General features: G+C 41.5%; 1 protein-coding gene and 1 non-coding gene across 2 annotated transcripts in view; both read left to right on the top strand.

The window, feature by feature from the left end:
- Nucleotides 1–17,562, top strand: part of DISC1 (DISC1 scaffold protein) — a 339,334-nt gene that overhangs the window by 274,527 nt on the left and 47,245 nt on the right. The gene's annotated exons all lie outside the window — the stretch shown is intronic.
- On the top strand, nucleotides 9,314–9,437 carry LOC131407766 (small nucleolar RNA SNORA25). Its single transcript, XR_009220631.1, has one exon. It is a non-coding gene; the product is annotated as a small nucleolar RNA SNORA25 (small nucleolar RNA).

Here is a 17,562-nt window from a genome sequence, read left to right as displayed (position 1 = left end):
GTTGAATCCTGTCTATCCTTTCAAATTCTATTTAAGTGGATGTGGCCCACGGAGATTTCTCCCTCTTCTGGCTCCTGTCTTGCCTCGTGTCTACCTCTCACTTGCTCTTTGATCGCACAGCCTTGGGACATGAGTTTTCCTTTTATCTGTCCGTGTTTTGCCTTCTCACCTCAAATGCCCACTCAGGGCTGAGTCCTCACACATAGGAAATACTTGTGACTTCATCCATTGGTTGATAGAGACATTTGTAGCAAGCCCACATTTCCCCTCTAAAACCAGATAAATTGATCCTACACATCATATACATGAAAGCCTTTGTGAAAATATTCGTTGTTAGATTTGCCCACTTTTGAATATTGAAACAATTTGGCTATATTGTCTACTTTTCTCGGAGACACTGATCTAAAATACCTTATTATTTTGAAATTCAAATTGATAAGAAAATGTAAAGCACTTAATTCTACAAAGATCTACATAATCATTAATTTAATGTTTAATCATTGATTGTTTACATGGAATTTTTAGCCTTATTTCATCTCCTACCAGAAAAACCTTAAGTATACTTAATAATGCTTAAGTACATAAAGACACATTCCTACAGAAAAAATAATACATAAAATATAACAAAATGGCATGAATTAACAAAGAGTAGGGAAAAAAGAAGGAAAAACAAGGGTAGGGAAAATACTGGTAACATTTATATGGGGATTAGGGTCACCATCATAGTAGTTTACTATTCTAGACACTGAATTAAGGATGACTGATATGTATATAAAACTAAGTAACATTTTTAAAAGTATATGTAAATGGTATGATTTATAATAAACTTTGTAGGTCTGCATTTGCCTCATGATTCACTACAATACTTTCCATTCTCTAAGAACTTTTTCCCTTGAAATGTTCAGTTATGATGACTTTAGTTTCCAGAATACTCAGCTCAATTACAAAAGGCCTACATGCAGTTCTTCAGCAAGAGAAAGCAGAGCTCTTGCCCTTAGAACCCCACCCAACTCCCCCAATTAGGCAAGTCTTTGCTTCAGGGCAAGAAAAGAAGCCGCCACTCCCTGAATCCCATCTGCCTCTACAGCTGGTCCACAAACGGGAGACGGAGTCCAATCTTTTCTTCTAGGTATGCTGAGCAGCAGCGCCTGGACACAGGAATTACTATAAAGGGTCTCTCTCCCCTCAAGGTATTACTATTTTTAAAAAAAAACAAACTCTCAGACATATAATCTCTTTTCTGACGATCATGGAGAAACTGAGACATTTAGATAAAGTGCAGGCTCTGGAATCAGATTGTCTAGATTCGTGTGCGGCCACTTCTGAACCGTGGGGCATCACTAGGTTAATAAGTCTCTTCAAGACTCAATTTCCCATCATTAAAATGGGCCAATAATAAAGAACGTTTCTTGTATACAAAGAGGGCTTAATAAATGCTAGCTATTATGACCTTAGTAGCAGCTGTGACACCATGAAAATTGTGGAACCAAAAAATCTACGTTAGGGGGCCGTCCCGGTGGCGTAGTGGCTAAGTTCATGCGCTCTGCTTCGGCAGCCCGGGGTTCGCAGGTTCAGATCCCGGGCACAAACCTACGCACCACTTATCAAGCCATACTGTGGCAGGTGTCCCACATATAAAGTAAAGGAAGATGGGCATGGGTGTTACCCCAGGGCCAATCTTCCTCAGCAAAAAGAGGAGGACTGGCAACAGATGTTAGCTCAGGGCTAATCCTCCTCACAGAAAAAAAAAAAAATCTACATTTAAAAAAAAAAAAACCTTATTTTATAAAACCAGAAGAGAATCTCTTATCTTCTTGGTGAAATTATGGGGACAGAAGAGATGTTTGTTTGTAATTAATAGCCTCCATTAAGGGTCTGCCAAACCTTGTTGATTATCCAAACTCTTAGCTTTTTCTGCTGCGTGCCCTTTGGCCAGCTGTTAGCATCTCCCGCAGAGGGTGGAAAGGGAAAGAAATGAGGTAATTGCGTTCTTGTTAATGGCTGTGACAAGGTTTAGAGCTTCCCAGGGTTTCTATGACCAAATGGCTACGATCCTAGAACAAACTGCTGCCTTTAGAACCAATCTTTAGAGTGTTTGAGAGAGACCTGAGAGAGAGAAAGACCTGAGCTCCCAGGCTCCAGAGCTCAGGCGCTGGGAAGAGTTTATCATCTCTTCTGTGGTTCACAGATCTCTAAGGCCACTCACGTTGACCTTCTGTGGAGCTCAGCGTACAATCACCTCAACCTCAGAGAAAGCATTTTCAGGGGGAAAGTAACTCCGATATACTTGCTTCTCTCCCTCTGACATCTTCCTTTGAGAAAGCAAAAATGTTGCCCTGGAGAAGAGGGTGGCGAAGGAAAGAAGAAGAAAGACTAGATGGAAGCCAGCTGGGTTTGTCTGGGAGGGGCTTCAAAGAGGAGGGAGCTCTTCTTCCCAGTACGAAGTGCAGTGGAAGACTCTGGGTAGCATAAGGGGTGTGGTACAAGGAGAAGACAGAGTTTTGATTACCACGTCAGTACTAACAGGTTGCAGTACATGTGAGGAGGAGGTCTTACTCGCTTGTCATCATTTTCTGTATCACTGATACTTCAACATTTAGTTGGATGTGCTGCTGGGTTTTGTGTGTGTGTGTGTGAGGAAGAATCAGCCCTGAGCTAACATCCATGCCAATCCTCCTCTTTTTGCTGGGGAAGACTGGCCCTCAGCTAACATCTGTGCCCATCTTCCTCCACTTTTATATGGGACGCCACCTCAGCATGGCCTGACAAGTGGTACGTCGGTGCGCGCCCAGGATCTGAACCCGGGCCACCAGCAGCGGAGGGAGCGCGCGTACTTAACCGCTATGCCACGGGGCTGGCCCCTGGATATGCTGCTGTTTGTAAAAGATAGCTCGAAAAAGAAGAAAGATAACTGTGATTTGGGCTAATAGAATAGAAAATAGACGGGAGATTGGCTACAATTTAGAACGGAAGGCTCTGTTTGCTGACTCTGCTGTGGTTTGTGCAGTTCAACCCAAAGTTTCTCTGCTTTAAAGCAGTGAAATGATCATTCTCCCCACTGAGATCAATTAAGAAATCAACCAATATTTAAGGAGGCCTGAGGCGTGGCAAGATGCCCAGTGATTCTTCCTTCTTTATTCTGTTGTGTGTAGGTGGCAGAAAGACATTCAGTTGTGATTGCATTAGACTGAACTAAGGAAGGCAGCCGAGTGGGGGTTATGTCCACTGTGCTCCATGAGCCTGTGTGCCCATTGTCCCTCCACATATGCCAGTGTGCTGCAGAGTGTGCACATTTCAAGGTGCCTGTCACATTTTGAAAAAGGCAATTGTAATTAATCAATAGAGAATGTCCAAACTAAGGTGATTTTTACGAACTCAAGAGAAGCCATTACAGCTTGAGTGTTTTTGATGCATTTTGGCAGGGAGTTGAGAAATTGTAAAGAAAAATTAATTGCTGTATCAATGGAAACCCCAGTAGGTAGATATCCAATTTGTCATTAATTAAAATGAGAAGACTTTTAACGATTCAAGGAAGCGTTGTCAAGATTGTGTGATAGTTTAATTTGCTAACATGGTATGAACCTGTTAGCTTCAGATGCATGATTAATACAAGTAAAACTCCTCTTGGAATTTCTCAGACGCTCACTTCTAGCATGCAGTCATTTTTAAGACTCTGCTCAATGCCCTTATCTCACGTAAAGCGAGATGACAGCTCTGCGGCAGCCTTGGCAAACATAGGTTAGACAAAATATTACACACAACATGTTCTGTGACTCATTTTGCTCCTTTCTTCCTCCCCACCCCAGTGCCACCCCCACCATCTGAGTCATACAACAGCTGTATGAACCTTGGCTACAAAGCAGTGAGCTGCAGACACTGTGTGCTGGGCTGCATCGCATTACATCTGGTAGCTCACACCAGGATGGGTTCTAAATCCCTTATCACAACCGCCTCAGGCGGAAAACAGTTTTTTTCCTTCTGTTGCTGCTGATGTAAAGATGACATTTCTTGAGCTGGGAGAATTTTATGGGATTGTATTGTATGCTAAATCTCAAAAGATAATTCTGTAGCTCCCATTCATCAAAAAAAAAAGGGCATTTTAGTTTTGCTTCTTAAAAATAAAATCCCCAAAAGAAATCATAAAATTATTTAATGGACTAAAGAAGAGAAGAGAATCACCAAGACGATGACTTGTGACAATTACACAAAGCAATTGGACTGAGTTATTTCCTCTATTATTCTGTAAATGGGACAATAAGCGAACACCCTGGTTAGAAGCTGCAGTTTTTCGATAGATGTGTTCCGTGGGCACAGATGGGCTGCTGCACTATCCCACTTTTTAAGTGATTTCAAGCCTGTCGTTTTTAATTGACACCCTGTCTCTAGAATTTTCTTGATTTATTGCTATTTAGTGGAACTTATTTTTGTTTTGATGATGGCGTTTGTCAACTCTTGTAGTTACAGAATGGACATTGTTCTAGAGTGTTGCTTTGGTGCCAGTGTGCTCATTTGTGAGGCTTATTGGAGTGTGAAGGCAAGATGTGTTTCTGTAAGTTGTCTTGCCCTCCTGCTTGCCAAAGGGGCAGAGTGTCACCTGGAATATGTTTCATCTGATTCTGTCCATCTATAAGTGACTATGGATCCTTTCACTAGAAGGGTTTCATCAAGTGTAATTGTACGACTTCAGAATGAATTTGGTCCCATCTTTGTTTTCTGGGTTGTCAGCATTTAGACCTTTATATAGCAGCTGAGACAAGGGAGCTTGGCTTCTCGTCTCAAGCTACTTTAGTCCATCTAAGAGGAAGGATTCTTCTCTAAGATTCAGTGGGACAATATCCAGAGATTCAAATCCTGAGAGATGGACTCATGAAAGCAAATCAGCTAGTCATGTGGCTTCAGACTCTGCGCTTCCCTCTCTAAGTTTGACTCTTATTAACAGCCACCATACCTCATGACATGAGGATTTTGGAAATAGATGAAGAAAACGGCAAATGATATATCAGCCTGTTGCTACCATAGTCTATGCTGCGATGTCAGCACTGCCTGAACTCAAGGGTAAGAAAGGAATGAGACCGGCTCCAAGGTTTAGGCAAAAACAAACAAGCCGCTCCAGAGAGCAGTGACCATACGTTGCTTATGGGGCGTGCGGGCCCTAGTTCCGGTGTGAGGCCTGTGATACTGGGCTCTGTCTCCTCCTCATGTGCCTTTATGGTACCATCAACAACCTGCCCCCACTCGCCTCATTTGATGCATCCTGTCTATTGTAACTTTGGGGATTGTGATGCTAACCCGGTCAATGTCTTCCTCTTTCAAGGAAGAATAAATAAACATTATGGAGATGGCCACAACTTTGTTCAAAGGTCTAGAGGCAGGAATTCCTGGGACAAGGATTGCTGGTCCAGGAGTAATTTCAATCAGGATAGGCTTTTCAGTGTCCTTCAAATCCACCACATCAGGTGGATCATGGACACTGCTGTTCTAGTTTCCACACATAGGAGCAGGCATCTTTCAGGATGTGATTTACAAACGTCGTCAACAACCCCTCAACACCTCAGCCGATTGCTCTTGCCTCCTGACGTCCTGAATTCTGGTCTGGGTTAACTGTGTAATCACACGCATCTTTCCCAGCCCCACAGCTGCCCTCCCCCACGCCCCAAATGGTGGAGTTAGCATTTCCTTACCAACAGAGACTGTTGGTTTCAGGTGGAAAGCCAGGCATCTGTTTTAAAAAAAATAGCTGTATTAATAACAATAAGAATGAGACACTCTTGACAGTACTCAGTATTTTCAGGGCTCAGAGGTCAAAAGCTAGAAAAGCCAGCTGTTAATCATTAGCAGGCAAGTTCTGAGGTGGAGGACCCTCGTCACTCCCACCCCAAGCTAACATTATTTTTCTCTGAACCTATGGCTGTTCCTGTGGTTCTGAGTTAGTACTGATTTTTTTTATCTTACAAGCATAGATATTGACGTCTGCAACATGGTATTTCCTGCAGCTGTGCCCCCCAAGCTGCCATCTTCACAGCTCACAAACCAAGTGGAGTGACAGCAGGAGAGAAGCATGACTCAGGGGTCTGTAGGGCAGGATCGGGAGGTGGCAGGTTTGCATGCACTGGGCTGGCCTGCCTCCCCGTGGTCTCAGACTGGCACAGGCCAGCCTCTCTCTGCATGGTGAGCCTCTGCATCTCCTCAGAGTTTGACTGAACAACAGCAGCAAAATAGACACTCCAATCATGACAGCCCCATGAAATAAACTTAACCACCTTTAAAATCAACGTTATTGTTCATTTTTTTATTGGACCATTTTATTGGTCTTTTTTCGTAAGTCATGAGGATAAATACCATCCCTATTGTTCAGGTCCTCAAAAAATGTGAAAAATGAGTCTAACGAACACTTGGTAACAGGCATTACTTTACCCACCCCCTCACATCTACGTGGATGGAGGGAGGCACTTGTACCTGCAGTTTGGTGGATACTTCTGTCCTCGTAACTTCCTTAATAAGAAGCCCAAGAAAGATCTAGAGAGAATTAGAAGGGTGGCAGCATTGATTTAAAGTCTCATAGCCATACTTCGTTTGGCAACCAGTGATTTTTCTGCCAGCAATTTTAAGTCCTATAATAAAATGAACCAATAATACTAATCCACATAGTAATTTTCTTCAAGAAATTCAAAAGCCTACAGAGTAATTTGAAAAATATTTTAGGCTTTGCTCATTAGTGTACTTATTAAGTGTCTAAATAACCCTCCTTGGCTCACTGCACGTCCCTCCTAAGTTCTGTGGCTTCTGAAACAGGAGACCAGGCCAGGCTGCAGGGGACTCTGCATCCCCCTTCTCTCCCATGTTTCTCAGGAGCAAACGTTCTATTTTGCTGCAAAGTGTGTAGTGGGCCTGCAAGTCCCATCTCCAACTGGTCTGACTTCAGGGCCCTAGGTGAACTTGAGACATCACAGTGTACAGGAAAAGGGTGTTTTACAAATGCTGATTATTTCCTAGCCTCTGGGTGTCAACCTTGACTCTAGCTTTAAGCCCCACGGGGAGGACTGTTGTCACCAGTTAGCAGAAAACAGTCTTCTTAAAAGGAGCAGGGCACAGAGTAGCTGCTGCAAGTTTGTTCATGAAAGAGCTGGTCTGCCCTTTCTTGCAGCTGCTCCAGAGGAAGATGTAACTTTGGGACAGGACAAGGAAGATCTCCCTTCAGTGTACGCAGGATAAGAGTTCTAATTCTTAGTGCCAGGTTGAGGAATAAACCCAGGAACATAGACACTCACTGGGAGAAAGGACTGTCGAATATTTGGAACCTGAGAGGCCAGCCAGTTATTTTTCCAGGAGAAGGATGTCTTTACAGCCTCCCTGCTCCGCTTCCCCGTTAGCTTTGGTTCTGAGTTGCTCATTATCTCGGGAGACCGTCAAGACAAAATAATCAAACAAAAACAAGAGCTTTTTAAAACACAATATTGGTGATTTAAATAGACTCTAAATACTTATGTCGCAAATACATTTTGGAGGATTGCGATAATCATGATAGAGACTGATTTGAGACATTTTTCAAATGTTTGTTGGAAAGCTGGAAATGGCATGGAATGATAATATCAATAGCTAACCTTTATTAAGAGATGCTGTGTGTCAGATAATTCACTGAACATTTTAAATGAATTATTTCACTTAAGCCTCCTAACAACCCAATGAGATGCAAGCTCTGTTATTAACCCAAATATATAAGGCAGTTGAGGCTCAGAGAGAGAAAGCCCCTTTCACAGGGTCCCTCAGGGATTGCTCAGTGGGTGTGGTAGTCTGTCTGTCCCAACCTCCCTTAAAGCCTGGTTCTCCAAGACTGATGTTGGCACAACATTCTGGAGTTGGGTATGGGACAGACTTATGAAAGTTGATAATTGTACCTTAAAAATGGACTTTTTGATTTAAATTCCCTTAGTAAGACTTTTTTTTTAAAAAAACAAATTACTATGGACATTTTCAAACATACACAAAATAGAAAAATTATAATGAACCCCCATGTACACATCACACAAATTCAACAATTTTCAACACATGGCCAAACTGATTTCCGCTATACTCCCATCCACTTTCCCACTGTAGTAGTTTCCTATTGCTGCTGAAACGAATGACCACAAACTTAATAGCTTGAAACAACACAAATTTATTCTCTTCCAGTTCTGGAGTTCAGAAGTCCATAATCAGTTTCACTGGGCTAAAGTCCAAGTAATGGCAGCCTGGCTCCTTCTGGAGGCTGTGAGTGGAGAATCTGTTTCATTACCTTTTCCAGCTGCTGTGGCCGACTATATTCCGCTGTGTTCCTTGGCTTGTGGCCCCTTCCTCCATCTTCAAAGCACATCCCTCCAATCTCTGCTTCTGTCATCGTGTCGCCTTCTCTGACTCTGACCCTTCTGTCTCCCTCTTATAAGGACCACTGTGATTACATCATTGGGCTCACCAGATAATCCGAAATAATCTGCTCATTCCAAAGTCCTTAATTCAATCACATCTGCAAAGTTTCCTTTGCCATATGAGGTAACATTCACAGGTTCTGCAGTTTAGAACATGAGCATCTTTGGGGAGCCATTGTTCAGTCTACCACACCCACTCTACCCTCAACAGGAATATTTTGAAGCAAATCTTAGACATTTTATTTAATCCATAAATATGTCATTACATATCTTCAGAAAGATAAAGACTTTAAAAAAATAACTATAATACTATTATCACACCTAAAAACTTACCTTCACAATATCATCAGGTGTCCAGTCGGTGTTCCAATTTTCCCTAATTGTCTCATAATTTTATTTTAACAGGTGGCTTATTCAAACTAAGAAATGTGTTTTAGGTCTCTTTTAATCTGCAGGTTCCCTCTCCTTCTACTTTATTTGCTTGTTGTTGAAGAAACCAAGTTGTTTTTCCTATGTAACTTGGCTAATTGTATCCTTGTGGTCACTAACATGTTTTTCCCCCCCATGTATGTCCCATAAACTGGTAGTTAGACCTAGAGATTTGATTATATTGAAGTTTGATTTATTGTCAAGAGTGCTTCATTGATAGTGTTGTAACTTTCTGCTGAATCACGTAAGGAAGCCAATAATATCTGTTATGTCTCTCCTGTGGAGTTAAGATTGATCATTGGGTTCAGGTATTGGGAGTGCTCCCCTTTTTGTATCGAATTCCCCATCAGCTTTTTACCTACATTGGTGATTATTGACTAGATTTGTTATTTCATTAGTGGGTTGCAAAACAGTAATGTTCTAATTCCATCACTGTCCTCATTTTTTACCTAGAATTCCTCTATAAAAAAAGAAATTTCTTTAGGTCATTTCAAAGAGGGCTTGTGAGTCTGTGAAACCAGAGGTCTTAACACTATGACCAAAGAAATTCTCCATAGGATGACACAGTCACTCAATAGTGCTATCTTTCCCTGAAGAGATGCAAGATGCGGCCACTCAGTTCATTCATAATAATCCATGACTGGTGATGTGGGAAAGTAAATAAATATCTCAAATTTTAAAAAATAAAAAAATATAAATTTCTTTCAATGTCTGTTGATTGTCCTGAGCTACAATTTATGAAAGAAAGACAGGATAAATGCTTGATTCTTTTTCTTTATGCACCAATAAATGCATAAAGAGTTTTCAGAATAAGAATTGGTTTTCTAGCATCCTCCAAAGGTGAACAAAACGTCTGTGGGTGTGTGTGCGTGTGTGTGTATATCATTAGGAAATCATGGATTTTTAACATATTTGTTATGTTTCAATTCTTTATAGAAACTATTCTTTTTCAAATTCTCCTATCTTTGGCTGAGAGCCCTTTCAAATTGGCTCCTGAATCTTTTAACATCAACCCAGAATCTTCCTTGTTTTCTGATGTCACAAGATGTTTCAGGCTCATCTTGGACATTTCCTGGTCCAGATTTGGAATCGGCATTTTCTGCAAGCAGCCGTTGTTACTTTTAGTAGGAAATGGGATTTAGAGACCAAAGTCTGGGCCCTGGGGGTCCTCATAGCTACTGGGTTGGTTATTATTTCTTGGCCTTTTCAGTAGACAGAGCTAGTATAATTTTAGACAAAGAAATTATATCACAAATTTATATTGTTATTTCTAGTTCAAATTTAGGATTCCATGGTTTTACTTAACTTCTTTGATTTTATATTTGTATTTCTTTTCTCTTATGCTGAAAATTTTCGTTCCTAGCATCATTAGTATAATTTCTTATATACATGTCTATCTCTATATATGAAATAGTATATTTGACTACACATATATAGTGTACCATACTATATATATAATATATCTCTATATGTATAGTATATCTATATATAATAGTATATTTGATATATATAGCTGCAGAATAATAATACTGATATTATTATTAATAATGTAATAACTAAAAACAACTTAAGACTTCTTTGCAGTTCTGTTTGTTCTTAGGATATGTCCACTAGGGATGCACAGTTAAATTATAGAGTTTTAAAGTCACTTTAATTAATTCCCCTTGGTGTAGCACAACCATCAACCCAATGCATAGCTAGCTCAATGCACAATGGGCTTATCTATTTTATTTTGACTTCTATTTTAGTAGTTGTTGTTTTTAGAAATATATAACACAAACCTTATGGTTCAAAGTCAAATGTACAGAACAAGGTATATTCAGAGAAGTGTGGCTGTCATTTCCTCTCTCCAACCTGTTCCTGACTTCTTACAGGAAACCATTTTTATTCAATTTTGGTTTATCCATCCACTGCTTTTTTATAATGTACCCATATATATTTATAGTCCTCCCTTAGACGAAAGGTTCTGTACCTGGCAATACAACTTTTGAATGTAAAATTTCTTAGGCATAGGAAATAGAACCCATTGTATTGTTACTTACCTTCTTATTGCAGGCCCATCAGTCCATTTAATCAGAAAAGCGTCAAGTCCTAAAGAACTGGGAGCCAGAATCTTAGATTTAGATTTTGCAGAGCGCAGTGACCCATTCTGTGCTGACAATTATATTTTACTCCTCACACTTAGAGTATACCGCCCCAAGATCTCCCAGGACTGACAACAGTTATAATTAATTATATGTACTGATTTTGGAAATACTGCTTTTTTCAACCAGGTGGTTTGTAAAAAAATATTTTTCCTGTGTTACTATATGATAATTATAGCCATAATTTTAATAGTAATTAATGTTCCAATAAGTGCACACACTACACTTTACTAAACTGTATTTCATTGAAGGGCATTTCACTGGTTTCTAACTTTTGTTATATAGTAATTTAAAAAATTAATTTCTCTTTGCTCAAGAGTCTCGAGGCCTTGAACTGAGGGGGACTGACATCATGTAACTAAGAGTCACCAGTCTTCTTTCCTCCAGTCCTTTGTCCCCAGGGCTGGAAGTGGGGGGAAAGATGTAGCTCGTCCTGAAGAAAGTCTTTTTTCTTAACAATTTCAAAAGCAGGAAAATATGGAAAGTACAAGGGATGAAGATAGACAGGAGGAAGCCCTTTTAAAAAACAAAAGCCTCTGTGAATAATTCTTATTTCTAATTGTTTTTCTAAAATAAGTTTTCCATACAAGGTACACACAAAACGTGTCATATCAGATTTAATGTTTGAATAATGAGAAAGACTGTAATTTTGGTCAGACAACTGTCTTGGAGCATTCTAGTGGAACAGGATCTTAGATTGCCACAGGCACGTCCTCTGGGACCTAGAACTCATATTGATCCTCTACGAGGAGGCTATCAATTGCTTATCATTATTTATCTCCTCCTGCTTGTTCAACACACTACCTGAAATCACAGAGAACTATGGAGCATGCACATTTTTTTGATAAGATGAGGAAAAGACAACATACATTTGTAAAAAAAAAAAATTCCAGGTGTTTTCTGGAGCATAGGAGTTGAGAGAAGCTGATCAGTGAAGGCAGTGGTTGCTTTGTGGGGCGGAGAGTTTGAGATTCCCCCTTCCAGAATACCAGGAGGCAGAGAGCCCCTGTGAGTGAATGGGGATGGCATGGCTCGTTCATCGGTCTGGGAGAACCAGTTTGACCAGACAGAACGGATTATTGTGGCTCTATGGGCAGTGCAGCTTGTTAGGTAACATGTGGCCCGTGTAGGAGGGCCTTAGAAGGTTGATGGATGTGTTTAGTCTGGATGAAAGAAGTAACAATTGGTCTGTAAAGGAGAAGTGGAGAAAGGTTTGATGAAAAGCAGTGTTTTGGAAAAATTGGTTGACAACGCTATTCAGAACAAATTAAAAAGGAGAAGGAACTTATAATTAAAGAGGCCAGTAAGGAGGCGATTAAGATAATAAAGTCATGATTCCATGGAGACATGACTGATGTCTATGGAGAATGATGAACACCACTAAGAAGCAATTTAAAGGAAAAAAATCTATGGGTCTTGGTGACTGTGTGTGGAATGAAACAGAGTGGTGATTCCAGGATTTTAAATATCAGGGAGTAGAAGAATGGGTAATGACAGCAATTGATTAAATTAGGGGCATTAGGATTGGGAACTAGATTAGAATAGGGGGAGATGACATGATTAATTCCTTCCTCCATCTCTCCCTTCCTCCTTTCTCGCCTTCCTCCCTCTTCTTTTTACCTTTCTTCTTCCTTCTCGTCTTGTTTATCCCACTATCTATCAAGTCCTTTCTTACCTGACAGCTGTTCCCTGTAGCTCTAGTAGTAAACAATATAGGCACCATCTTGGCTCTCATAGAATTTGCATTTAGTTGGGGAGGGAGGCAGATGAAAGAAGAAGATAATTTGGGCAATAATAAGTGCTGTGGAGAAAGTAAAACAGGGCTATATGCTAGGTGGTGGTTGAGGTTGTAGGGACTGGGCAGGATGACTTTGGATTGGAAATTCTGGAAAGTGACTCAGAGGAAATGCCCAAGGAATCAGCCATGTGAATATTTGGTTGCATTTCAGTACATTCTGGGCAGGAAAAAACAAATATCCTAAGACAAGAATAGACTTGGAGTGTGTGGAGAACAAAAAGAAGGCAGAGGGTACTGGAGGGTTCATAACAAGGGGTACAGAGATGAGAGCAGAAAGCATCACAGTCAAGGTCTCATCAGGAGATGGAATCCAAGCAGTGATTTGAACAGGGACAGTATAATACAAAGAATTATTCATTATGCTAGAGGACTGGAGGAATGAGGGAATTCACCAGTAAGAAGTAAAGAGAGGGCCGGCCCCGTGGCTTAGCGGTTAAGTGCGTGTGCTCCGCTACTGGCGGCCCAGGTTTGGATCCCAGGAGTGCACCGACGCACCGCTTGTCCAGCCATGCTGAGGCCGGCATGTTGCATGTGTACAGCAACTAGAAGGATGTGCAACTATGACATACAACTATCTAGTGGGGCTTTGGGGAAAAAAAGGAGGAGGATTGGCAATAGATGTTAGCTCAGCACGGGTCTTCCTCAGCAAAAAGAGGAGGGTTAGCATGGATGTTAGCTCAGGGCTGATCTTCCTCACAAAAATAAATAAATAAATAAATAAATAAAGAAGTAAAGAGAACTCTAAAGAATATAGGAGTAGTTAAGGCAGAGCACCCCCGCCTCCAGGCTGAGATGTAGACCTTGTTAGAAAGGGATGACCATGGCAATCTGGGTAGCCAAGAAGTTGCTGTGGTGCCACACCAGTGTAACTTACTTGAAGTCCTCTCTCTGGAACTTTCTGGAATCCACCTTCCAGGGTGTCAAAGAAGACTGTTCACAAGGAGTTGTCTCACCAGAGGCAGTCTGCTAGAAAACTGCTTGAGGGGGTTTTTGGGGGAACTGTTGGCTTCTGGGAGCTGCTGACATCCAGGTACTCGAGCAGCTGTGCATGCTGCAGAGGCGTGGGGCTAGAGATGCTGCCTGCACAGCAGGAGCCAGACACTGGGGAGCCTGTGTGCCTGAAGGAGCCCGGTGCTGGAGAAGGCGCAGAAGCTGCAGAAGCTGAGCATTGCAGAGACCAGCCACACTGCAGGAGTTGGGAAAACCACGTGTGCTTCAGGAGCTAGGTGCTGGAGAGGCTGTGCATGCCGTGGGGGCAGGGTCTAGAGAAAAGCCACCCACTTTTCAGGAGCCTGCTGAGAGCGCTCTGGAACCAGGAAGGAAACCTCCTCCTCTTGTAGTGTCTGTCCAGCTTCCTCTACTGACAAAACTTAATCTTGTGCCAGCTGGCAAAGGAAAAATATTTAAACAGCCCAGCTAAATTTTTGTAAAGCAGGCAAGGAGGGATAAATTTGGAGCTGAGAGGCAATAAACTCATAATTGGCATATAGAGATAGTCAGGGTCCTGATCCTGGAGGGCCTTGTAGTAGTAGTGATGATGGGGGTGACACTAGAAGTATTGATGGTGGTATCTATCATGTGCAGGCACTGTTCTTAGTGCTTTACATATTAACTCATTTTTATCTTCACAATCGAATGAGGTAGATACTATCATTATCCCTACTTGACAGATGAGGTAACTGAGGCACAGAGAGGTTAAGTCACTTGCCCACAGTCACCTGCTAGTGGGGAGGGAACCAGAATTCAAACCTGAGCAGTCTGACTCTAGATCTGCCTGCCAGACTCCATCAAGTCCTTACTGCTCTTTGAACAGACAAATAAATATATCAGGAAAGATAAGTCCTTAGAAGAACTTTGCAGTCAACCCTTTTAAACCAGACACTGCTATTCTAATGTTTTGTAAATTCAGAAATTTTAGTTACTTTTAAAATAAGTACAAATGTACCAAGAAACATAAATTAGAATAGAACATGTGGGACAGGTGAAGAAATTGGATGACTGTAGTGATGAAAATACTGGAAAATATTATTTTGAGTATGGCTTGGTGGACTTTGGGCTTCTTTAGCTTAACAATAACAGAGAAGAGGGGAAAGTTCAAAATTATTATCATAGGTATGAAGGGATGTCACTCAGAAGATCTTGATAAAATGTTCCTCATTGCTAATGGGTGGGGAGGGGGCACAAAAAACATGGACCCAGTGAATTAGTTTGTAGGCAATTCTATATGGGGCATTTACCGTGCATCAGACACCGTGCTGGGCAGCATGGGAAAAGGAAGTGTAAGGCACCTGGCTTCCCTTAAGGAGCTCGCTGTCTCATGGCAAAGACGTGGCTTCTTCTGTATATGTCTAAGGCAAGGTGGTAAGTAGCAACCAGTTCTGCCTGAGGAGGATGTCAAGGGAAGGTGCCAAGAAAAGCTAGGATTTGAGCTGGATGAAGAGCTGGCCAAGACAGCTGGTGAAAAGAAGACATTGTAGGTTCGGGGCCAGCCCCAGCAGGGGCCAGTGATTGGACGGACCTGGCCTGATGGGACTGATGGGAAAAAGTGTAACACAAGGCCAAGAATATTGGTTCTGGGGTCAGATGATCTAATCCGGGCCTCCTCTATGCTTTCTGATTTTGAGACCTTGGGCAAATTATTTAATCTAAGTTTCAGTTTTCCTGTCTATAAAAGGAAATGTAATAGTATCCTCCTCACAGAGCTATTATGCAGATTAGAAGAGATACGTAAAGCATGTTTTCACGAATAATGGCACATGCTCTGTAAAGGTTTGCTGCCATTATTATTATTATTATCATCATCATCATCATTGAAAAAGGCTGAAGATTAGAGTCCTGGGAAGAATAGTAAAGATTAGATATAAAGTGTGTCACGAAATGTGTGTGTGTGTGAGTGTGTGTGTACATAGAATTTTGAAATAGTTTTCAGTTGAAACCTTTGTTTTTGTAATAAGCAGCCTAGGGAAATGTTCAGTTTTGCACATAATAATGAATGCCTGTTTTGTCTATTACTGTTTATGACTACTGCTGTTTCTGTCATCTCAAGAGAAATTTTCCTATATTTGCACAAAAATGAGCAAGATCTACCATAAAAAAATTATCAGGTAAGGGTGGCTTTATGGGTCTCATGCTGTGTATTTGAGATCAGTCGCATGAGTTCCTAAGAGTTTGGTTTGGTTTTAGTACAGAATAGGAAATTGTGTTTCCCAGGTGGAGAAGACGACTAAGTATTTCTCATAAAATGAGTGAAAATCTGGCGCCATCAGATCATGGTTTTGTCATTGGGATGGGATTCAATATCTCAGCTCCAGCAACTAGCTAGCTAGGTAACTCTGAGCAAACACCAGAATCTCATGAGCCTATGTCCTCATCTGTAAAGTTGACATCATCATCGTAATTATACTCACCTCACAGTGAAATTATATGGTAGAATGGGATGACGCGTGAAAAGTGCCTACTACCCCACCGGACACATACAGCATGATGCACATCAGTTTCCTCACCCAGCGTCTTCTAATTCTGCCCTCCCTGTTCCCAGCCTGCGCCTCTGGGGATCTCCAGCGCTAATGGGCAACTTTGGATGAAGCTACCACGTTTATGTGGACCTTGGGGCAGACAGTAATTGGAAATTCAGTGGGCAGGTAGACAGTATAGGAGAACTGGTTTTCAGGGTGCGATATATAGTCAGAGAAATCACACACTCTCCTCTCTACCTACCTCCCTCATGGTCTCTCATATTCTTTTATGACAAGTATACTTCAAGCTGCAGTAGTGTTTTCTCCAGGGGCTGAAGGAATTGATGGCATTGTTTTCTTTAGAATGAGCCATAACATCCCTTTGTTCACAGAGCTTGTAAATCCAGCATCCTCCAGATTAGATAATGTGCGTTCAATATCAGTAGGAAAGAAACAGAGAAGTAAATATTTGCTACAAAATGTCTTTCTGATGTCTTGAAAATTAGTTAATTTCCTGCATCTGACAAGTCAGTTCCCTGCTACATCCGCCTCACGTTTAGAGGCAAAAGGAAAACAATCCTCCACAGCAAGGAGCCTGTCACTTGAGTATCCAGGGGAGATAATGTGACCATAGTGCAGTGTCATTGAATATTGATAAGGATGTGACAGGCCATGCTTAAAGTTTGGTGTCACATTCGAATGACTGGCTGAGAGATGAAAAGAAAACAAAAAATTAATCCCCCTCTTGGAATCTCATGCAGATTCACTTACTGGTTGGTTGCTGCTCAGCGGTCTCTCTCTTTTTCTCCCCATTAATAATCATAATCAAATATCCATTATTGGTTTTCAGCAACAGTGTAATTGCCTCCCCTCCTTGATTTTCTGGGGCAGTCGATCTGCAGGCCAGAAAGGGCAGTTGTGTAATCGTTCCCTCCCCGGAAACCTGGAGAAGTCGGTTGTGCCCTGCAGATATTGATGTCAGCCAGCTGGCTCTCTAGTGGAATGAAAGAAGGAAATAATTTTATCGTGCTATTTTTAGACTTCAATTTAGATTTCAGCCTTTATGATACTTTATGTGCTGGGGATAGAGCTGTTGATGCACCATGTAGCTGTAAGCCAGTCCACTTTCCACCTGCCGCTGACTGACTTCCTCTCTCAGGACCGGATCTCAGCACTGCACAGTCACAGTGCTCTCCTTGGCTGCCAAAGCCAAGAGGGCGGAGAGGGCTAAGATGCACTGTGCATTGATAGTGTTTGCCGGTGCCTTGCTGCCAGCAACTGCCGGGTCTTCAATCTGCTTGTGAAGGTTTAATCTGATCTTTCACGTGCATAAA

This window comes from Diceros bicornis, chromosome 6 (assembly GCF_020826845.1).
Source record: "Diceros bicornis minor isolate mBicDic1 chromosome 6, mDicBic1.mat.cur, whole genome shotgun sequence".
In the NCBI taxonomy this organism is placed as follows: domain Eukaryota; kingdom Metazoa; phylum Chordata; class Mammalia; order Perissodactyla; family Rhinocerotidae; genus Diceros; species Diceros bicornis.
This window is presented reverse-complemented; position numbering and strand designations above follow the sequence as displayed.